Source organism: Pezoporus flaviventris, unplaced genomic scaffold (genome assembly GCF_033815535.1).
Source record: "Pezoporus flaviventris isolate CSIRO_AGI_PZ_B2104156 unplaced genomic scaffold, CSIRO_AGI_Pfla_v1 ptg000188l, whole genome shotgun sequence".
NCBI classification, from domain to species: domain Eukaryota; kingdom Metazoa; phylum Chordata; class Aves; order Psittaciformes; family Psittacidae; genus Pezoporus; species Pezoporus flaviventris.
The window spans coordinates 2,370,087-2,393,310 of NW_026892736.1; positions in this window are offsets into that span (position 1 = coordinate 2,370,087).

A 23,224-nucleotide genomic window follows, 5' to 3' on the forward strand; every position below is an offset into this window, starting at 1 on the left:
TTCTTCCTGGCTTTCTTGTTGGAATGATGATGGACAGTTTGAGTTGGTGAATATGATTACTGTATGATTACTGTAATCCTAAATGGAGGACTTTACAAAGGTTTCTGCCTACATACACAAGACAAACTTAATTCCTGGAAGATTGAGAAGTGTGGCTGGAATATAAAGATCTACTTGCAGAGATGTGCAGTGGAGCATACATGTTTCCTGCCACAAGTGGCTTTCATAGCACCGAAGACTTCCAGGACAGAAGAGCAAAAAGCATCTCCAAGCCCCTGCAGGACATAAACTGTTTGTTTGACATTGTCTCTCCTTTGCTTAGACATGTTTGGTTGTTGTGTTTTTTCCTTCCTTTTTTTGTATTAAAAACCCCAACAAGTCAGACAAAAAAAAAAACATATTTGAGAACCTTTTGGCTTTTCTCATGTTCTTTCTTTTACTTTCTGTGCAACCTTCACTGTAGACTACATCTGTGAAAAGGGTGCCGTGATTAATGAGAGTGATAAAGGCCTTGCTTTTTCTCGCCTTTCCTGAGGAAGAAGACGATTAATTGGATTAAGATAGAGATCCTCCTTGGATTTGATTAATACGCACTCTTTCTCAGCTTGTGTGGAGACCCACCTCAGGTGTTCAAACCACCTTTGTCACAGTGACAGTGTAATAAAAACCAGCTGAGCCCCTTGGCTGTGTCACTGTGTCTGCTGTGTGAATTAGTCTGCTCTCATGGGGTCAGTCAGGAGCTCAGAAAACCAAATCCTCAAAGCCCTCACAGGCTATCAAGTAAAACAACTCTTTGACACCTGAGCTCTTTCTTCAGATTTTGCATCCATTTGCTGTTGACTTCTGATGGATGATGCTTCAGGAGTCGGGTGGGTGAGCAGCTGAGGGGTTGGGAAAACAGCAGGATGAATCATTTTACCCTCTAGTTTGAATATCGCAAGGAAATGTGATCCTACATTCAGCCATTGTGGCATAAATCTGCTCTGTGTCTGCTGGATGTGGTAGCCGTTGTGAGAGAAATGGGTGGTTGTGTCTACATCCTTCCTCAGGGTCCTCATTCCACATTAAATCCATAATCTTGAACTGGCCCTAACTGGAGTCCTCAAGCAAAGAGGCTTTTTGTGGCAGAAACCCCCCAGCTGCTTGTCTTTGTTACAGTGCTCAAGTTTCCCCTTTTTGCTTTGCTTTTAAAATGGGTTTGTATTCCAGTATAATCCCAAACTCCTTTCCATCCTAGTGAGATAATTAAATGTTCCTGAGTGAAATGCCTCTTACAGATTCCACCAGTGAGGCAGTGTGTGGAGAAGAGGGGGTGATCCAACCCCATGGGCTCTGTGCCTGAGGGACTGGACTTCCAGAAATAGCAAGCTGCAGTGAGGAGCAGAAACTATGACCTGGGCAGAGATAGATGGAGAGAAGACAAGAGAGATCAGTGCCACCAGTCATGGCAGGGTCTAAATCCTGCTGCAGAGCATTTTGGGCTATTGGGAAAACTCGTTTATACCTTAGCCTGGACTCCAGTTGACTTGCTCATTTACTTGCTCATTTACTGCTTGGAAATCTGGAAAGGTTGCTTCTGAAAATGACTTCTTCTGAGCCCCCTGGTAGAGTGAAACCCCAGCCTTGGCGGGGGGCAACACTGAAGGTATCATAATATGTTTGTTCTAAAACCAGAGCAAAGAAATTACACTTCTGGAGTCTGAATTCCTGCACGACACAGGCCAGAGAACGTCATCTGGTAATTTCTGTGGTTGAACCTTGCCCTTGGACAACTGTCCGTTTTCAGAGCATGGGACTTTCTGAACACTTTTCCTTCTGGTCTGACATTTTACTTGCTTTGCAGAGGGCCAAAAACGGCTGGGTTTGTGTTTGGGCATGCGACACGTTGGAGGAAACTTGATTCCATTGACTTCTGTGGTTAGTTTATTTAGAAGAAATCTACTCACCCTTTTTTTTGAGTCATGGTTTTGACAAATATTTGACCTCTGAAGTACTTCATCATCCGGACGTGACCTGTGAGTAACTGATTTTTACAGTTAACTGGAAGTTCTAAATAAATAAGGAATCAGTTTGGGACCTCCTGAGACAGACCAGATTTCAAAATATTTGGTAAACCAAAATTGAAAGAGCATTTTATTTTATTTTTTTAGTATTTTTATTTTATGGAGTCCTGAATTTTGTAATTCAGATGAGTTTGAAATTTTAATTCATAATGAGAAAGAAATGAAAAATCAAGTGGAACGATGAGTAAAAAAATGCAGTACCTTGTTATGAATTTTGAAATGAAAAGTTCTGATTGTTTCAAATGATATTTTAACGTTATCTCTTCGGGACAAGGTATTGGGTGACACTGAGACCCCTCCACGCATCTCTCACTGTTACTAAAACTGTACGAAGACCTCAGATTGCTTCTGACAACAGTTTCAGCCAAAAATGCCTGTGCCTGGCAGCTGCCATAGGGAAAAGGCATTAAAATCTGATCTCTTCTTGAGCAAAGAACATCACCTGGCTTTCATTACTTTATTTCTGTGCCAGCCATGAAATGTGCCTGTGTCTGTGTGTGTTTATGCAATCCCAAAAGTACAAGCCTAAAAGCTCTGGGCTTTATGCTACCAGGCCTGTTTGGAAAGAGAGATTAAATATTTCCAGCATTGCAGATCTTCCTGGCTGCATCTTCAGAGGGAAGAAAGTTTCACTTTCTCTTCCAACGGCCTGAGATTAGGAGAAAGACTTTACTGAATTTCCCAGAGTCCATTTCCATCACTTTTTAGGACTGAAAGTGATATTGTCCAGTTGTAAAGTGAAGGTAGTAACTCAACCAAGCTCAATAGCCTGTAAAAATCCACTTGGAAGAGCGATCATTGCCAAATCCATGTTATAAAACACCAACCGTTGTCTATTAAGGATCTCCATGTTATACCTGAATAAAAGGCAAATTGCACTTTCTGGTGGAGCGCCAGGCTGACCTTTCCTGGAGAGGTGACCCTGGGCAGTGCTGCTGACATTTCCAAAGCACAAACCACCGGGAAGTCCATGGTGAGAGAAGGTGAAATAACACTGATCGCTTCTGAAGGTCTCCCGAATCACCCGAGGCTCCTTCCTGCGACAGACGTCTTTGTCACCTGGTTGTGTTACAATTATTTTGTCAGGTTTTTTTCCCCTCCAGATCTATAGAAAATAAAGAAACCTTGAAAAACAAAGGTTTGGTGCGGGGGTGGAATTGTGCCTTCCTGTCATCTCATTTCTCTTTACTCTTTAGCTCTTTTATTTTCTGCTGTTCTCTTAATATCAACCCCAAAGCCTGTAGTCTTTAGTTTTGGGTGTTTCATAGACAAGAGTGCCATCCACTAGAATAAAGAAAACTTCCAGATGTGGAAGTTAAGTCTCTTTAAATTTGTGGAACCTCATGCAAAATGTATGGACTTTTCCTATCCCTAAAATCCGAATAACAAAAGGACCAGAAAGACAAATTTCTCAACAACACCCAAACAAGATGGGTTTTGACCTGAGGGGAAACCTTCTAAGAGTGCTCACATCTTGCTTAACCTGACATGATCCCTGTTCAGGAAAACACTTGGAAAAAGCACTTAGATATAGGCAATGTTAATTTCTGCTTACTGCCAGGGGCAATAGTGTTTCAGGACTGAGACCCTTCATGTGCAGAGCCCTAATTGTAATGAAAGGTGCTTTTCACTGGTGGCCCTTAGATGCAGATGAGGATAAGAAGGTTAGCTCCTTCCTATGGCTTTTCTTCAGAAGCATAATGTCTTCTACAGGTCTTCTTTATCTCATGGTATTATTAACTTGACTGGGAATGGCTTGGCACAAGATTATGCAGGAGGTAGTTGGTTACTGTCAGTAGGGATATAAATGGCATCACAAAGGACATGTAGGCTATGCCTAGAAAAACAGATGGGATTTTGATTTCAAGAGTACTCAGGAAGACACTGACAGCTGGAAAAGTGGCTGTGATCATGTCAACACTTCTCCTTCTATAAATGCATGGATAGGTGCAAACATATTTCCATGAAATTTGCTGTTGGTGACTATCCCTGGGACCTCTCCTCTATTTAATCGGAAGGAATGGCCAGTGGATTCCCAGTTTAGTAGAGTGGCATGTAGACACTTACATATACACAAAGATATGTATATATATATATACCCTTTTCTGTTCCCAGTCACAGCCTGAATCTCCTTTTGCCAAGCTGAGGTTGCTAGATGTGTAACATTCACTTCTCTTGTGTGTGTCTGTGACCTGGCCTACTCCCATGTGGAATTACAGGTAGATAAGGAAAGTCTGAAAGGCATATTTTAGGGAACACTGCCCTCAGAGAAATGATATTTTCATCTCAAAGCATCCTGAGAGGGGAGTGATGGTGAATTTGTCCCATATCATTGAACAGCTTCTTCTCACAGCTGGCCAGGACATTTTATCTCCCCTCTCCTTCCCTCTTCATGGTCCTTTCAGTCTCCACCAGTTTCTGATACAACCACCAAACAACTTCAAATACTTATAAGCATTATAATTAAAAAATATATTTAAAAAAGCAGATAGAACATTTCATGTCCTGCAATTGAACAACTGCTTCCATTTCTGTCAGTGTTGTGTCTCATTCCTCCCGTTTCTTCTCTGGGCAGCAGCTTTGCAAGACATCTCCTTTCCACCATCCCTATTGTCGTTCGGAGAGCCTGAGAGATGACAGCAGGATTGTCCTCTTTAGAAAGGAGGGGAATGCTGAAGCAGCAGGGTTTGCATTCGCTCTTGGAGCTCAGTACAGCTTGCCTGAAAGCAAAACAAGAGAGGAGCGCATAGAAAGGAGAGAGAGGAAGAAAAAACGCAGCTTCTGTCTGTGGTGCTGACTCTGCTCGTGCTCTCCCTGTGCAAGGAAAGCGGACACAGCAAATACCCCTCTGAGCGACTCAGAGGGATTTTTACAGACGCTGTCTCTTTGCATGTGTTGCTTTTAGCTGCCCTTTCTAACCATGGGGTTCATGGATATCCTGCAAAGGGTGCTGGCATAGCCAAGCAAGCTGTGCACTGCGGGAGTTAAAGGAGGAGAGAGCACTAAAAAGAAGCTAGGATGGAGAAAGCCACAGTGGGTATGAGCACAAGGACCCTTGTGTGGGTCAGTTTTCAGGACTTAGGGGAAGATTTCAGAGGTGGGTCCTCATTGATGGCTGTTCTGCTGTCAGGGTCATGCCAATGAAGGTCCATTTATCATAGAATCAAAGATGGTTTGGGTTGGAGGGACATTAGGATCACCCAGCTCCAACCCCTGCCACGGGCAGGGACCCCTTCCACTGGAGCAGCTTGCTCCAAGCCCCTGTGTCCAACCTGGCCTTGAACACTGCCAGGGATGGGGCAGCCACAGCTTCTCTGGGCACCCTGTGCCAGCGCCTCAGCACCCTCACAGGGAAGAACTTCCTCATATCCAACTTAAATCTGCCCTGTTTCAGTTTAAACCCCTTGTTCAATCTCTGATGAAGAGTCCCTGGGTTATGTCCTAGGATATGACAAGGTGAGCAGTTCAGAGCACAAACTTTTGAGCTGCAGAAACCAGGGACAAGCACTTCTCTTGGTTGGGACTTCAGTTTCTCTGAGCATCTTGCTCTTTATTAAATGAAGAGGGCATCACCCTGTGGGTATCACCCTGAGGACATCATCCTGGAGGCTGCTGAACTACATTTGGGACCCCCCCTAGGAAGAGATGAAAGGTGCCAGGCTGCCTTGCTGTGTAGGCAGAGAGGAACAGGTACAAAACCATAGGTCTGTCAACACAAAACTATTCCCAGGGTTGGGCCTTCCTGAGCTGCCTTGGAAATGAAAGGATGTGCATGTTGAAACATGGGGCTCAGCCCTAGAGCCGTAGCTGTGCCAAACCAGAGCCAGACAACACAGCAGCTCCCTGGTCAAGCCCTGCTCTGTTTCTGCTGCCCCTCCTGACGCTCTTCTGACTAGACCTGAGATGTTGAACCCGTGGCTCATGGGTACAAACAGCTGCCAAGAGGAAGCAGTATCAGCATGGTACAAAGCATGGCATGTCTGGAGCCCTGCCTGGTGCCAAGCTATTGAGTTTAATGCTTGCAGCAGGAAGTTGGCACCCCCAGAGAGCATCCACCTTTGGACTCACTAGGTCTGTGCTGGACAGGCTGATCCAGCACTGGTCTCAGCTCTGCTCACTTGGATGGATCATCCTGACTTCAACACATGAGGGCCAGTTCTCAGTGCCCAAGGACTGAGTCACCTGGGACATGCTCCAGCGTGGCACCATCTCATGCACAAGACAACAGAGAAGGATGCACAAATCCTGCAGAGAGCCAGTGGACCTCACACCCAAAGATCTGTGTCCCATACATGGACCATTCTCCTGGTGCCCTGCAGACCAGGATGCCAGCTGTGGTTTACAAGCTTTGCAAGTCTCTTCGTGCATGCGAGACCAAACTTCTTGATAGCAGAGGGTCTCCTCTAACACCCATGCCTGCAGCCAGACCTGACCTGATAAGCAGGGCAATCCCAAGCCTGGCCACTGGCATGCAGCATGATGAGAACCGCGCTGCGCTCTGAAAGAGTTTGCAGCTCCCCATACAGAGTGTCACTCAGTTCCAACCCAATAAAGCAGCAATAGCTATTTAGAAATGATTATTGAAAGCAGATTTATTAAGGATTAAAGAGAGGAGTGTGGGAGTGATAAAAACACTTGCTAATCTTTGGGCTGGGCTGCTTGTGATGATCAGCTAGACTCTGAAATAGCAAAAATCCTTATCACATAAATCTGATGCAAGGCTTAATACGGCAGTTATCATCTGTTTAAATATCAACTGATCATTAAAAACGTATTCATTGAAAATTAGCCATGTAATAGATGGTTATCAGTGACACTGCTCGCTTAAATAAATACACATGTCTTCACAAGCAATTGAGAGTCTATGTGAAACCGTAGCTTCTTTTAGTATTATTTTTCGGGTAATGCTGCAGAGTGTATTTGTCTGCTCCCCATTCCTGACATAGCAGGGATGTTTTTCATTCCTAAGCTGTGTATGCTTAGCCAGCCCGTAATCATAAGAACAATAATAATAACGCTGCATTTTATTTTGATGGCACCCACCAGCCACAGCTCTCCGGCTGTTTCATAAACAAGAGGACTCATACCCAGGGAGCACTAAAACATCCATCAGAAAAAAAAAGCCAAGCAGGGTTCAAAATCAAATGCAGCCCATGTAATTAAAGCAAAATAACAACGTGTGCTTCGGATGACAAGTTTTCCAAGCCTCTTTTGAAAGCAAAACAAGACAAGAACCCTGTTTTGTGGTGATCCAGCCAAAAGGCAGTAGGAGATGGGGGAAATTCAGGCTGCGCAGTGGGGAGTGTCTGCCAGGCTGGGTGGGCTCCAGCATGGGTGCAGTATGAGCTGGCTGCGCATGGTGGTCTCCTTGGGTCTTATCTGTATTTCACTGAGCAAAGATGAGGCTCTGAGAGATGAAATGCATTGGGAAGATTTGTTCAGGAAGCCAGCAGCTTTTTAAGTGGTATGTGATGATGAGGCCCTCAGTGCCATGGGTTAGTGGTGGACTTTGCAGTCCTGGGGTAATGGTTGGACTTGATGAACTGAAAGGTCTTTTCCAACCTGGTTGATTCCATGATTCCATGTTTTTTCACCCCTCCATCAATCCTGAGATTGGTGGGACCACTCTGGCATCTCCAAAGGAGAGGATCCTTAGTCACAAGGACTTTTACATTTTCAAGTTGTTATGCAATACACTGCTTGGCAAAAGAGCTGATATGACATTTCAAAGCTCCTACTGTGGACTTTTTCCATGGGAAAAATCTGATTAATTGATTTGCTTCTAGAATCAAAGCAAGCTCTGGAGCCATGCTTCTGCTTCTCACACCGAGTCCTCAGGTCTTTTCCTTTCCTCCTTTCTACCAACAACCAACTGATCTCAACCGAGGTTTCTAGGTGTGGCAAACAAGGAATTATTCCAGGTTTGTATTTGTTGCGTGTGTGGCATGCACAAAGCTGGTCTGACACAGCTTTAAAGCAAAATTATTGTCAGATGTATGACAGTTCACATAATAAATACGATGCATGACAGATTTCCATGTGAATTGGTATAAAACACTACCTGGAAGTATGTCCTCTGCTTACCTCAGACTGGTTTGTGTTGGAAGGGACCTTAAAGCTCATCCAGCTCCAACTCCCAATCATGGGCAGGGATACCTTCCATTAGAGCAGCTTGCTCCAAGCCCCTGTGTCCAACCTGGCCTTGAGCACTGCCAGGGATGGGGCAGCCACAGCTTCTCTGGTCCTCACCACTGTCACAATAAAAGACTTTGTAATATATAACCTAAATCTCCCCTCTTCTTCACCCATTTCTTTAGGCACCTCAAACCCAAAGTAACTAAAAGACACTGCAGAGTTGTCTCTTCAGCAAGCCCAGGGATTTAATTCAGTTGTTTAATCACAAGCATAAAGTATCATCAGATGCACCCTGAGGTATCTGAGATGTCCTCATGAGCCTTAGCTTTATAACACTTCGCATGTGGAAGATGCATGCCCATTGGAGGGGCAATTAGTAGGATGATCCAGAGCCTCTCAAAAGGCACTAGACCTATTTAGAGCACTGAATTGAGTCGCAGGTGTCCATTGATCAGCTCTCCATAAAGGGAGCTTTGTGTATTTGCTCATGGTGCTGTATGACTAAACATGGAGCTGATTCTCTCTGAGGTTCTCTGCAGTGGGTGAACTCTGGCTTGCATTCCAAAACCAGCCTGTGACGTTCTTCTGCCTGCGCAGGGCAGTGCAGTGACGATCAACATGTTGAGTGGCAAGCTCAAGAAGGCTTAGCTTGGAGACAGCCTGGGCACGAGCTTGTTCCAGACTTGTCCAAGGGCACAAAAGACAAATAGAAAAGAAAGAAAGAAAGAAAGAGTTTCCAGGAAGCACTGAAACAGCTGCAGTCTTGCCCATTGAAAAGTGCAGGCAATTAGCAGCTTAGCATTGAATCCCAGGTTAATTGGCTTGCATTAGGTCACTGTTCCCTGTCGTCTTCACACAGGTCACCTCCTTGCTGTGCCAGAGGGTGGTGGGAGGGCAGAGCAATCAGCATCATGAGTATGCACCATTAGAAGGGTCTCAGAATGACTGGGAGGGGAACTTAGTTCAGGGACAGAGCCAGAGAGCAGCCATGAGATTGTGGGTCTGGAGAGGCCAAGTAGCAAGGGAAGAGGAAAAGAGATAACGGCTGGGAATGGGCTTTGAGCAGGGTGTGATACAAGAGCTTACAAACATTACAAGTGTGTGAAATGCAGAGCAGGAAGAATAGCCCTGATAGCAGATGCTGCTGCTTGTGAATGTCCCCACCTCACATGGATCCTTCCCGTCTGCCACACAGGGATGCAGGAGGTCAGGTCCTGATGGCCGGGCAGCTAAGAATAGCAGGTGCTTGATAGCCCCTATTGGACCTGCATTAGCAAACCACCTTCCTGCATGCACATCAGTGACTTTGGATTATACACCTCTGCTAGTACTGTTGTGGACTGGAAAGTAAGGGATTTGCAAGGTCATTTTAGACAGAGGGACTGGGAATTAAGTTGTGATAAAGTGGCATTTTAGACACCCACATACACTTGTGTGCACATTTGTCTGGGAATAAGTACATCAAACCAAGGGAATTAAGAAAACCTCTTTCCCAAAAGACCTCAGAATTGTCAGTACCCTGGCATGATGTGGCTCCACTTTTTGTTAATTGAAAGCCTAAAAATAACCTTATAAACTCTACATTTAGAAGAAAAGTTTCCTAGGACCTGGATGAGATGTTATTTGGAGTTGAACATATTGTAAGGAAATACTTAAAATACTTCACAGCCAGGTTTTTTTCCAGCATTAAAAACAAACAGGCATTTGACTGGGAAAAATGGGGACAATCTAAAATAGAACCATAGCAAAATATGGTGATATTAAAAGCAATGGGATATTTTTTGGCAAAAACACTTTGACAAGACATAGATGATTTCACAGGACATTTTGGTGATTTTCCGTCATCTTTCACCCCTCTTCAAAAATAAGTTCATTTAAAGATTTCACCAGTTCACCAAGTCTATATTAGCCTCTGGGCCTCCTGAATCCAGACCAGCATCCTATATTTAGCTCATTAATGATAAATGCTGTAGTCTGCAACCCCGAAACACTTGGTTTAGGGAAGGTCATCATGTTAAAACCGGTCTGAAATGGAAATACAAGTTGTCTGCCAGAGATATCGTCCTGACAATGCTATCTCCAAAGCAGTCCCCTTGCAGAAGAGAAGTTCACTGGTTATTCACAGGGGTTGTGTGAACTATGAATCAGGGCACTGCATTAAGGATCAGTCCCTCCAGCAGCTGGGATATATCCTGGAGCATCATGATGCAGCCTGACCTGGAGAATTTCCATATGAAAGGGCAGAAAGCTGGGACCAGCCATTGTGCAAATGACTTCACTTTCTGCAGGGACCCCTCTTAGAGCACCTCTTGGGCTTGGCTGCATTTGCAACAGGTCATGGTCTCTGTCATGCAAGTACTAAAGGGCCCTGGAGAGTCCCCAGCGCCCAAGGTGGCAAAGGAATTTGTATCAGTAGAGTTAACCATTCATTTGGGAATATATCTCCTTCATTAGCCATTAGAATACAGTAACAGTCAGGATGCAATGGGAGGGATGGCGGTGGGAGGAGGAAAGGGGCACTACAGGCTGATGAATACAGTCCAGTTTCTCCGAACCGGAGCAAGCTGTGGTGATCTATCCAAGCTGGTGAGGCAGGCAGGGAGTTCTGGCCTGGGAAAGCCTGGGGCAATGAGTAAGCTTAAAATTCTGAAGGGTGGAGCTCAGAATTCTTTTTTCTATCATGCAAAACTTAAAAAAGGAAAGAAACTGATTCATTCTCCCAAGCCCTGAGGAAGACATTCCTTAGGTTAACGTTAGGTGTGTCTACTGGGAACGTGGTGTAATAGAGGTCAGGAGGCACGTGAGGGACATGCACATGCATTCTCCCAGAAAGGAAGGCTCTCCACAAGACCTGAGGACCACAGGGAGGTCCTAGCCAGGATCCTTTTGCCACCATCACAAAACCAATGGATGCTCCTCTGTTGAAATGCTTACAGCCAGGTTGGCGGAAGACGATGGGGAAAGGAGCGCTGTTGTCCCACAGAGTGGTGCACAGTGGGAAACATAAGCAGCAGTCAGATGCCAGGTCAGTCTCCGCAGAGGCAGCACTTGTGGTCATGAGCCAAGAACTGCCATTGACCTGTCACTGTGTTTATCCTGCCCCACTTGAAGCAGAAGGAGATCCCTGAAAGGGGAAAGTGGAAAGTGTTATTGTAACCAGCCCCAGTTCACACCCTGCTTTGAAGGGAAACACGTTATCTGTCTACCAGCCAAGTTTCCTCCCTTCCTGGGACTGGCTGCGTTGGCAACACAAACAGCAACCAGACAGAGACCATGGGCTTAAACAATTACCTCTGTGGCGGATGGAAGGACTTTATGGCTCATTACAAAGAGACATTTTTTCCCCCTTGGAATTTCTACTCCTTCTTCCATTTTTTGGGGAAAAAAAAAGCATCTTTTAAGAACCCCAGGATGGGCACAGCAGGTACACCACCGTGCTAGCTTCTCTTGCACACACAAGAGCACTCCAACCCATTCCTGCTGCCCAAGAGAGCAGGTTGACCTGGAAGCTGGCCCAACATCAGGGCCATTCTCTCTTCTACCATTTGAAGTCTTATCCAGGATGGTGGCAGCAGGCCGGAGTATTGGTCTCCTAGTATTACACCACAGAGGGAAGAGATGATCTTGTCTTGTTGTCCTGGTCCCCTGGAGAACAGAGCTTTGCTCCTGGCTCTCATCTTGAATAAGTCCTTTTGCCTCTCTTTCCATTTCTTTAAGGGTCATGACAGTCTCCTTAAGTACCATGCCGTAGTGACTAACTGTGTGAAGCCTTGATCTCAGCCTCTTGGTGCTGTGGTAATACAAGTAAGACTAAGGCCTTTGTTGTCCTAAACCCTCCCATCATTAGCTCTGACACTGTCAAGCTGCTTGCCCTTCTGTCAAAGGGGGAATCACAGAGGAGAGTTATTCAGTCATAATGTTTGAATCCCTAAAGCAGTTATCAATTTACAAGTGGAGCTCAAATGCACCAGAAGCATCACGACAGGCACTGAAAAAAACTCGTCAGACACTCAACAAGTGTCTGGCTGTTTAGCAGTATAAGTCATCTTCATACAGAGAGAGATTTAAGGCATGCAGTAATACAAAACTACTGCTAAAACTACATTAGAACTTCCATAAAACTTCCATCAACGTGGAAGCAATACAGCTTAAAGTCTGGTATGGAGTCCTGTGCATGCTGACGATGGATTATTATTTCAGGGAGGGGAGAGGTAGGGAAGGAAAAAGGATGCTGGAGCTATGGTTGACTGCCATTGGTCCCATATGTAGGTGTCTAATCTCCGTCTCTCTGTTCTTGCTCATCTACAAAATGAAGGGCTGTCTCTAGCTGATGAACCATTTGCCTTGTGTGTCTGCTCTAGGCAAGAGGGAATGCCCCCCTGATAGGTATTTTCCAGAGCAAATGTGGATCCTGTCTTTGCTATCGTCACCAATTCTTATGTTATGGTACAAGTCAGTAAGGTGACACCTTTGAAGTCCTCCATTATGGAAGATACGTAGCAGGTTGTGGCAGATCTTAAGGGGAAAGCACCACATCACTCACTCCAGAACAGTTCAGGTAAGGGGTCCAAGATCTTAATGGGAGTTAGATCTAGAGCTCTGTATGTGGCTGAAAACATCTTTTGCCCTGAATTAGTCACACTGTGCAAAAGATCAGCCTCTTTTATAGGCAGCCATATACCTTTTTCTGTTTGTTTCGCAAGAACTTGACGTGCTTGGGTTGTGTGAAGTTTTCCCACATATGTCCCCCCAGAACAGCTCAGTTTAAGAACCAACAGCACCATCAGTCTGCAGGAAGGAGCCCAGAGTCCATCAAGGCCCTTTTCCTCCCTGTGCTTCAATACAGGGAGCTGCTTTGGATTCTGGACATTCTGCCTTGAAAAGTGCTGTCCTGTCCCCGTTCCCCACACGCTCCTGTTTGAAATAACCCATTCCCACCTCTTCTTGGTTTCTGGCATCTCAAGTATGCCTGGCCCCTGGTGCTCTTCTCTGCCTTCCCATGGACAGCAAAGGATACAAAAGGCGTGATCTCAACATTTCCCGTCGCACTCAGGCTGATAGTGCAGAGATTAGAGGTGGAAAGAACACCTATGAGGTCACCTTTGCCATCCCCGGAGAGCAATTCGGGATTGTTCCTTTGCATTTTATTATCTGGTGCTCTGTCCAGCTGAGCAGTTAACATGACTCAAACCACAATCTTCCCAGAGCTTCCCTAGGGGAGGCGAGTCGCAACCTTGTGTTTCTTACTGTCAGGAAACATTTCCTGATATTCAGCTTAAATTTTCCTTTCCTTAAATTCATTCTATTTGCACGTATTCTCAGACAGACCTCACCCTGGACAATATCTCCTCAGAGTTCAGACCCTATTGGACTTAATCCTTTTGAATGCATTTGGGAGTCTGGTTTTGCTGCAGCTTTGACTCATGTTGGGTAGACCCTATTGCAGTATCTGAGCTGCAGGCTCATCAGTGCACCTCTCATTACAGTCCTGTGGGGAAAAATGTGCTTCCTTAGGGTCTCTATCCTACAATGTAACTGAGTACCCAAAAGTCAAAGGTATATTGATGTCTACAAATGACTACTAATGGCTTAAGTATAGTGGTTTTGATGGAGAAGCTGGGCAAAAATTGTTTGTGGATGAAACACCTGACTGAAACAGTTCCTATAATTGGGGTCCCCCATTAAATGTTCAAGCCTGTCTCACTAACACAAATTGGTCTCTTTGTTTTTGCTGTGGATGTGGCTTACACTCTTGGGTGTCCTTGTAGATGCTGGAGATCAGATACTCTTTCTGCCTTCCAACACTAACAGTGAAGAGAAAAGAGGACTCAAGGGCAAGCTGCTCATGTGTTCAACTGGACCAAAAGAAGAGCCCAACTCCCATGGCCTGCTTCATTGACTGAGCCCAGACATTAATTGCCCTGATGCTTTTTCCTAAATGCACAGCTCTGCATATGCTGTACTTCTATTTGTGGTGTTCTACCTTTGCTGCTTGTAGATAGCGAGTTGTACAAGGGACATATGAATTAGGTAGCTTTTGTTGAAATAAAGACTGAGAAGAAGGAAACAGAGCAGAGAATTCTCCTCTAAAAGTTATCAGCTTTATGGCTGAGCTATCTGAACTGGAAACCATTTGGAAATCCCTTGTCTCTGAAGGCTGGCAGGCAGAGACAGCTTTAGCAATAGCAAGTGGGACAGTAGGCAGCAGGACCAGGATATAGGGATGCTCTTGGTGTTTGTCATGGTTTAAGACCCGTCAACCACACAGCTTGCTTGCTCACTCCCCCCCCCCGCCCTTCCTTCCCCCCCCAGCTCCCAGAGGGATGGAGAGGAGAATCGAAAGAATGTAACCCCCATGGGCTGAGATAAGAACAGCCCAGTAACTAAGGTATAACACAAACCACTGCTGCTACCACCAATAATAATAATAATGATAAGGGAAATAACAAGGGAAGAGAATACAACCGCTCGCCACCTGCCAACCGATACCCAGCCCGACCCGAGCAGTGATCTAACCCTTCCGGGTAACTGCCCCCAGTTTATATCCTGGGCATGACGTGCTGTGGTATGGAATACCCCTGTGGTCAGTTTGGGTCAGGTGTCCTGTCTCTGCTTCCTCCTGGCTTCCCCTCTTCCCTGGCAGAGCATGAGGCTCACAGTCCTTGGTCAGACTAAACATTACTGAGCAGCAGCTAAAACCATCGGTGTTATCAGCACTGTTCCCAGGCTGAAAGTCAAAACCACAGCACTGCATCAGCTACTAAGGAGGAGAAAAATGACTGGTGCTGCTGAACCCAGGACAGTGTTAAGTATGAAGTTGATTCTATGCTGAGAACTGCATATGGCAGTGGTGAGGCAACATCGTTCTGTGTGCAGGAGCAAAAGATTCCCTGTGCCAGGGGAATCCTCAGATAGGATCCTTCAAAATGCTTCAGTTCATGGGAGCATCATTAAGAGGCTGAAGTGACTCAGAGCTGGTTGGGCAGAGAACTCCTTTTCTGACTTCTTGGTTGCCCAACATGCAGTACTGGGGGTGCTTGATCTGCACTTGGGGTTCCCACATACAGGGCAGTAACAATCAGTATTAGTGAGGAAAGGAAGTATTGCCTTGGGTTGACTCCAGAGGCAGAAATGGTAGCAATTCCCTGTTGGAAGCAAAGCCTGAGCAGCTCACAGCTATGGTGATTCAGAGATGTTATCCAGGAAAGCCTGTGTGTATGCAGGCAGACCTTCTCCATCAGCTCCCTGGAGGCTGCTTCTAAGGAAACATAAAAGAGCAGTCATGTGTTTCCCCGAGGCTGGGCAGTGGTTAGGATGCAGAAGTTGATGCTCCCCTGAATATCTTTAAGTTTCCGGCAATTAACCAGCCTGCCTTTACATCCTTGATTGCAAAGTCAGCATGCCATGAAGGACTCTGGCTGGCACAGGCCAAACATTCCATGGGCAAACAATGTCCAGCCAGGCTCTCCTGGTTAGCTCTGATTACTCCAAGGATACTCATACAATGCCACATTAGGAGCAGTTGCTCTGCTGTTTGGGAAATGCATGGGCAACCCTACTAACATGCTCACAGGGTGGGTGAGCTTAACGGGCATGCAAGGCAGTAGGGGATAGAGACTTGCAAGAGACCTCAGTGCATCACTTGGAACATGTCCCTGCTCAAGACAGGACCAGCTATGGCACTCTTAACCATGCTGTCAGTAGAAGCCTCCAGAAGCCCCCTTTGTGCAGCTCTGCTTTGCTCTCCTATTAGGGGAGCTTATTACTTGTCAACTTAATTTAGTCTCGCTGCAATCAAAGTCCAGGTCTTCTTTCTGATACTTGTGGATTTGGAAAACATGATTCCTTTCCCTTCTGTAACAGCATTTTATGAGACAGTTCCCATCATATTACCTCCACTGCCCGTGTTTTCTTAAGGTGAAAAACCCTGTTCTTTTTGTCTGCCTCCACAGACCATGATTTTTCAGACCTCTGATTCTTCTTGCTTCATTCTGACTGCTCTCCAGTTAGTCCATGGCTTTCTTATAGAGCAGCACCCAAACGTAAACACAGGTATCATATCCAGTGCTTAACAGAACATGACTGTAGCATTATCTTATAGACTACTTCACTGTTTATAGACTGAGTGTGGGGTTTACACTCTAACTTCACAGCACTGTTGTCTCAAGTTCAGCTTATGACCTTCCTCTATTCCCTTCTGCAGCATTGCTGCCAAGCCAGACCTCCCTCTCTTTCTGTACATGGAAAACTGATTATTCACATTCTTATCCCTATCCAATTTCACCTTTTATTTCCTCCCAGATTCTTGCTTGAGTTTGTCAAACTCATTTTGGATTCTAATCCTGATCTCCTATATACCTACAGCCTAGCCTAGCTCGCTTTAGGTAAGTATAGTCTGTGTGCTAACAACCATCACCCTGGTCATTAATGAAAGTACGGAATAGCCTCAGGCTTAGGAGAGACCCTTGGACAGTGCTGTCCGGCACGTGTTTCTGGCAGGACCATGACCTGCTGCTGATTGCCTTCCAAGAACGCTCTTTAAATTGTTCTACTCAAAACCTGCTATCTCACAGCTACGTCATTTGGAGCATTGTCTCCCCTTCGCTTATAGGAATGTTACGTGCAGCACTGCAAAGCACAGTACTAAAGCAGAGGTGTGAGATTTCTTGTGTCCTGAGCCCATTGGTCTGTCAACAAGAGAAACGAGATTGGACTGAGATTGCCTATTCTCAACAGATTTCTCTTGGCTTGTAGTCAGGGTCTTGTTGTCTTGTGTGCTCACAAACAGTTTGTTTCCTTGCCCTGTCCAAGAATTTTTCCACAAAATAAAGGTGATGGAGCCTTGACAACTGCTCATTGATATATGATGCATGGCTTGGAGTCATCTTTGGCGTTCCCAGCATGCTACCTGGGATGACAGAGAAAATGATGCAACTGCTAAGAAATTAGGGGAAGAAGAAGAAACTGGGGGGGGGGGGGGGGGGGGGGGGGGGGAGAAACCAGATGTGCCTTTTTTTTCTTTCTTTTAAATAGAGGTGACAGGGGAGGGAGAAATTACTTCATAGATACTAAAATCAGTCTTGTGGAGCAGCTGAACAAACAGAAACTGGTTTTCTAAGGATTTGTGTCTCTTAGTTGATAAACTTTTTGATAGAGTTATTGTTATTGTCAAATGCACTGTTATTTGTGCATAGAACTGTCACATTTCCTTCCTCTCTCTGTTCTAGTCTTCCTCCTGTAGGGTCTTTAGCTCATAGGGGATGTCAAATGCAACAGTAGAACTGGCCTGGTGACATCCATGGCAAACAAGCTTTTGATTGCAAGAAAAAACTTGTCATTGCATGAACAAGTTTATGATTGTATGAACTGTATCTCTGCCCATTTAATTCTGCAGAATTGGTAGGGTATTAATTGTCTTTGGTATCTCATCCTGTGGGTAGAGTGATGTTTATGTCCAGTGAGAATTTCTAACACAAACCAGTGTAACCAGACTATGTAACTGCCCTAGCCTTGTTTTCATCAATTTCAACACTAGGGTCAGGCCTCTCTTAACTTCTTTTACACTGTTCTGAGCACTGGCTGAGGTCTATCAGCCCTTCACAACAGCACTTGTGAAGTCTGCTGGAAAAGTCAGTCTGATTTATAAATGGAGTAGACTCACAAACTCATAGTTTCTGCATAAGAGTCCTTTGCTCCTGGGTGAATGCTCCACTGAGATGCCACAGAGCACAGCTCTTCACAGGACCAGGCTTTTGCTGATCTTGATGCTGTCTTTCCACCCCATGGCAGCAGTTCAAGGATACCCAGTAAAGCCAGGCATTCAAATGTGAAAACGATTAGAGTTCTGCGGTCAGCTTTGTGTTGTGATTGCCACGCACACCCTGAATACTCTGGGCTAATGTTTTCATTTAATCATGGCTTTCTTGGCTTTGAATGCTCTTGGTGTACTGGAGCTACAAAAACATTTTGATATCCTTAGATTTACCCAAACAGTTTGGCTTTGCCCTGACTTTGAGGCAGCACAACAGGCGACTTGACTCAAAGTGAAAGCAATTAAGCAGGCATTGAAAAAAATGTGAGTGAACTTTACACTGATCCTGTCCTCTGGGGTGCTCTGATGTAATATAAGCTGCTCGGGGATTTTTGGCTGCCGTTTGCATGCGTAGCTACTGGCTGCAAAGCCTCGGATGGAAATGAAGCACCTGGGTCTAAGTCTTTTCATTGAAGTTTCCAAACTCCTCAATTGACAAAATTGCCTTACTGGGTACATCCCATGCAAGGGTATTCTGGATCTTACTTAGAATTTCATCATAGATAAGTACTGCTACTTGCTCAGATGGAAGTGAAGCACCTAAGTCCAAGTCTTTTCATTCAAGTTCCCAAATGTCATCATCTCCGTGTCTCTTACTTGCCACAGCCTGAAGACAATTATGCCATCAGATTGCCACAAATGCCTCCTGATTCCCACCCTGCTTGCTCCAAAGCAGGCTTCTGGAGGTAAACTCTGACACTTGATGTGTGGTGGCAATCTGCAGTTCACAGGTCCTCCTAAACATCACCATATAGGAATGTGGTTCTAAACAAAAATGAGTCAAGAGTGGGTTTTCTTGGTCTGGCCTTTGGGATGGTTTGAAGGACATTTTGATGTGAACTACTGTACCAAACCAGGCTCAACCAACCTGGGAAAACCTGGTGGTTGGCTTTGGAAAGTACTCAGGGACAAAGTTCCAGATAACATTCTTCCATATTCATGGAATTTATGATCCCTTGTCCTTCCAAGACCCCTTCCAAATCCATGAACCTGACCACCTTTGCCATTGCTCCTGAACGTTGTTGACTTCTTTGTCCACTTCAACAAAACATGACTCATGAAGGGAAAATCACATCTTCTCCCCAAGAGACTCCTTTGCAGGCTGACAGTTTGTCTCACCATTGAGAAACATTTCCTGATAATTCCATTGAAGGTTTCCTCTGCTTCTTTTCAGCTCATTCCTCTTTGATAACAATCTTACATTTATATATAGTGTTGGAGCATTAAAATCCCACCTGACAAGCAGGGCAAGTGTCTCTGAATAGTGCTGAGATCCTGTAGAAAGACCCCCTCCCTTCCTGCTGTACCAGAGGAAAGTTTGAGGCTTTGAGGACCTCAACATCCCTTCTAAAGATAATGGAAATAAATATAATGGAAATATATCCATTGAAAAATGGATATTCTTATGCTTTGCCTGCTGCTGGAGTGAAGCAGCCCTGCTCTGCTAACACTCTGCAGGAATTTACACCAAGAAGTAAAATAGAAGTATCTATAACCCACAGGAATTACTGGTGGGAAGTGAGGTAAAATATAACACTGACCCAAGGAAAAACACCATGTTGAAGAAGGCCATTTCACATAACTAACAAAGTATTTCACAGCATTGTTATTACTTTAGTTTGGGATTAATATGGGCTTTTTGTTCCACTGTAGCTTTTCTAGTCTATTAACATCAAGAGGATGAAGTTGGATGGTAACTGACCCCAGAAAAAGAGCTATAGCCAAGTTGCCAACTTTATGTTGAAGGCACATGCTGGGGTAAAAGTAAGGGGGTGTAAAGGGTGAAGACTGCAGAGCCATGTGCTCTGTAGAGTGCATGAGAGCCCCATAAGCAGCACCAGGGTGACCTAGGGTACATTGTGGGTCATTCCCAGATCTGCAGAGGCCATGATCAAACCCATTTTTATGTCTCTCATTGTTTAGATGCTGCTTATCTGGGAGCACGGTCCTGGGATGTGCCATGAACATCTTCACCGCACCTGCCCCCTGTTAAGGTCAGAACCAGGAACAGCACTATCCAACCTTTCCATGCAGTAGGAGTGATGCTCGTCCCATGCAGGACAGAGATTGTACAGGCAGAAACCCAGCCATGGTGTCCCACCCTGCCACCATGGAGGGCTGAAAGTGCCCATGCTGTGATAGAGACCATGCCTTAATGCTTTCAATTAGATCACTGCTGTGAATGACTGCAGTATCCACTTGCCCTCCTCTCCCTTCTCCTCCCAGTCATCATGTGGACCAGGAATATGCTCACTGCCTTTTAAATGTTTTCCTTATAAGCCCATTCATAGAGTCATAGAATCATAGAATGGTTTGGCTTGGAATGGACCTTAAATCTCCTCCAGTTACAACCCTTGCCACGGGCAGGGACACCTTCCACTAGAGCAGCTTACTCCAAGCCCCATCCAACCTGGCCTTGAGCACTGCCAGGGATGGGGCATCCTCCAAATATTCTCCTTCAATGGTTCCTCTTACTTGGTTTCACACCAGTTTCTCATCTTCCTTCTGGTATTGATTATAGATGCATTTCTTTGATACCTTATGTTCCTTCAGTTGAAATTACCTTCATTTCTTTCATACTCCATGGACAGTGAAACAAGAATAAATACGTGCAGTAACACCTGCACCCTTCAAGCCCTTTCCCTGCATTGCAAAATCAGCTGAGCAAGCTCAAGACCATCACATTTGTTTTGTTAGAGGTAGAAAGAGGGAGAAAGGATGGATTTGGTTTGGGTTTTTTGCTTTTAACATCCTGTCTGTTCCTTGGCTTCTAAAGGAAAATCATCCAAATGACTGTTCTACAGAACTTGAATGTGCCCTGGATTAAGCTGAAGTGCAAACTTTCATTTTGGTTCAATGAAGCAAAACAAAACTGTCTGATTCAGAAATGTCAAAACATTATGTTTTTCTCTGAAGTATTTCAGAGCCAACGTATTTCCTCTCTTTTCCACGAAAAAGTTAAATATCTGCATATGGAGCAGATTTCTGTGAAATCTCACATATGGTGGGAGCAAAAGTTTAGATTTCATCATAACAGGATTTCTTACAGGGCAGGAGTTCTCCATTCTGCCTTTGGTTGAAACAAAATTTATTGTGTCCTTAATAACTAATCACCTTTCTTTCAGACAATGGAACCTGGCCCTAGAAAGGTGGAATGACTTACCTGAGGTTCTTCCTGATTTTTGTGTTGGGTGTCTTGGGGCCCTGGTACACAGGCAAAGCCTTTAGTAACTAATGCTATTTAAACACATCAATAATAGCTAAAAGTAGCAGTAAAACCCAGAATGTGTAATTGTACTCATCTTCTCGAGCCTTCAGCCTAAAGTGATGCTAAGCCTCAATACCCATTTCTCACTGCCCATTGCTGCTGATTGGGCACATGAAGGCTTTTTCATCCCCCACCCAGCAGCAAATGGCACCTCAACAGGACCAAAGAGTGTTATTACTGGGCCAATTGCAGGATGGAGCTTTTAAAATTAGATTTGTATGCACATTATATTGAATATACATTCAGACAAGACTGACCAGTCTTTTTCTATGCCATGGGTTGGGGTTATTAGTTTGAAGTTACTTGCTTGGGTCATGGTAGCTCTCAGCAAATTAGCCTGTTCTCCAGGCTCATGAGAAAGCCTATAAAGAATAAATAGGGGCTTATGGATCATAATAGCCTGCCACATGCTGGCAAAATAGGAAGCACCCAGCAGCAGTCAGATCTACTGTCTTTTAAATTCACTGCCAACAGCGTCCATCTCTCCCTCCTCAGTTCAGTCCTGGAGCAAAGCCAGTGGAGAAGAGCATGGTGTGTTGATGGAAGCATTGTTGCTTAGTGCTCTCAAGATCAGGAAGGAAGGTGGATAATTCTGAGGGGGCTAGCAGAGACATGGGCATTCAAGATAACATCGAAGAGGCTATTTAAACATCTGCTTAGGCAGAATGATGATCCAGGGAGAGAAATGTTAGGTCAGAATAAGAAGCTGCACAGGATAGTGATCAAGGACATCATATGAAGCTGAAAGACAGTAGATTTAGGTTGGATCTTAGGCAGAAGTTCTTCCCTGTAAGAGTGCTGAGGTGCTGGCACAGAGAAGCTGTGGCTGCCCCATCCCCGGCAGTGTTCAAGGCCAGAATGGATGGGACTTGGAGCAAGCTGCTCTAGTGGAAGGTGTCCCTGCCCGTGGCAGGGGGTTGGAACTGGATGAGCTCTAAGGTCTTTTCCAGCACAAACCAGTCTGGGATTCTATGATTCTACAACATGGCAGTTCACAGCAACATAGCAGAAGCAGGAGCATAAAGTCACAGCAGCCAGTTTTGTTGCATGGTTTTCTAAATAAGTTTTGGTGGTTTTAGATTGCTCTCCTTGTCAGTTACCACATGTCTTGTTATGTCTACGTGTTTTGGGCTCTTATTCTCTAACCAGTGGCCATTTTGGAACATTTAGACTCGGATCTGGCTCTATGCCCAGGATAGATAGAAACCATGACACCAGAACACAGCTGAGCCCCAGTGGAGTTGTCCTCCACACAAGAGCAAACCATGACTTCATTTTGCATCTGTTGCCTCCTGCTTGACAGCGGCTCAGGCAGCCCCTGCAAATACAGGCCTTGGTGAAACCAGAAAAGACTGTAAAAGTGCTCCCTGAGTTCCTACTGAGGCTTGGAGGAATTTCCTACCAGGGGTCATGGCCATTTGACCAGAAAAGAATCTCCATCTCCTGTCTTAGCACGCACATACTACAATATCAAGAGCTTGATTTCAGAGCTCCATCATCATTTGTCACTTAGAAATCAAAGAACAAATTGTGTTGGAAGGTACCTCTGGAATCGTCCAGTCCATTCTCCCTCTCAGAGCTGAGCTAGCTTCAAAGGTAGATCTCAATCTACCTTGTTCTACCATTGTTAAAAGCTCTACCTCCATGGCAATGGTGAATCTAAAGGAGGAATGTCTAAACTGGACTATGAGCTACTCCTGTGCTCCCCATGGCTAATTCAAACCCACATTTTTAATTAAACCTATGTAAATCAGTATTTTCTTCTTCTTTTCTTTCTGTTTTTCAAAACAAAATACCCAACCAAGCATTTTACTTTAGGTCAAATGCTGGAGTAATTGGCTTCAGGTTTGAATTTCTTTCAGTAAAAAAATCTGGGCATTTTAAAGCAAAGCAAACTTTTAATGAAAGTTTTTAAGAGTCCATAATTCATCACCGAAGCTGTCAAAG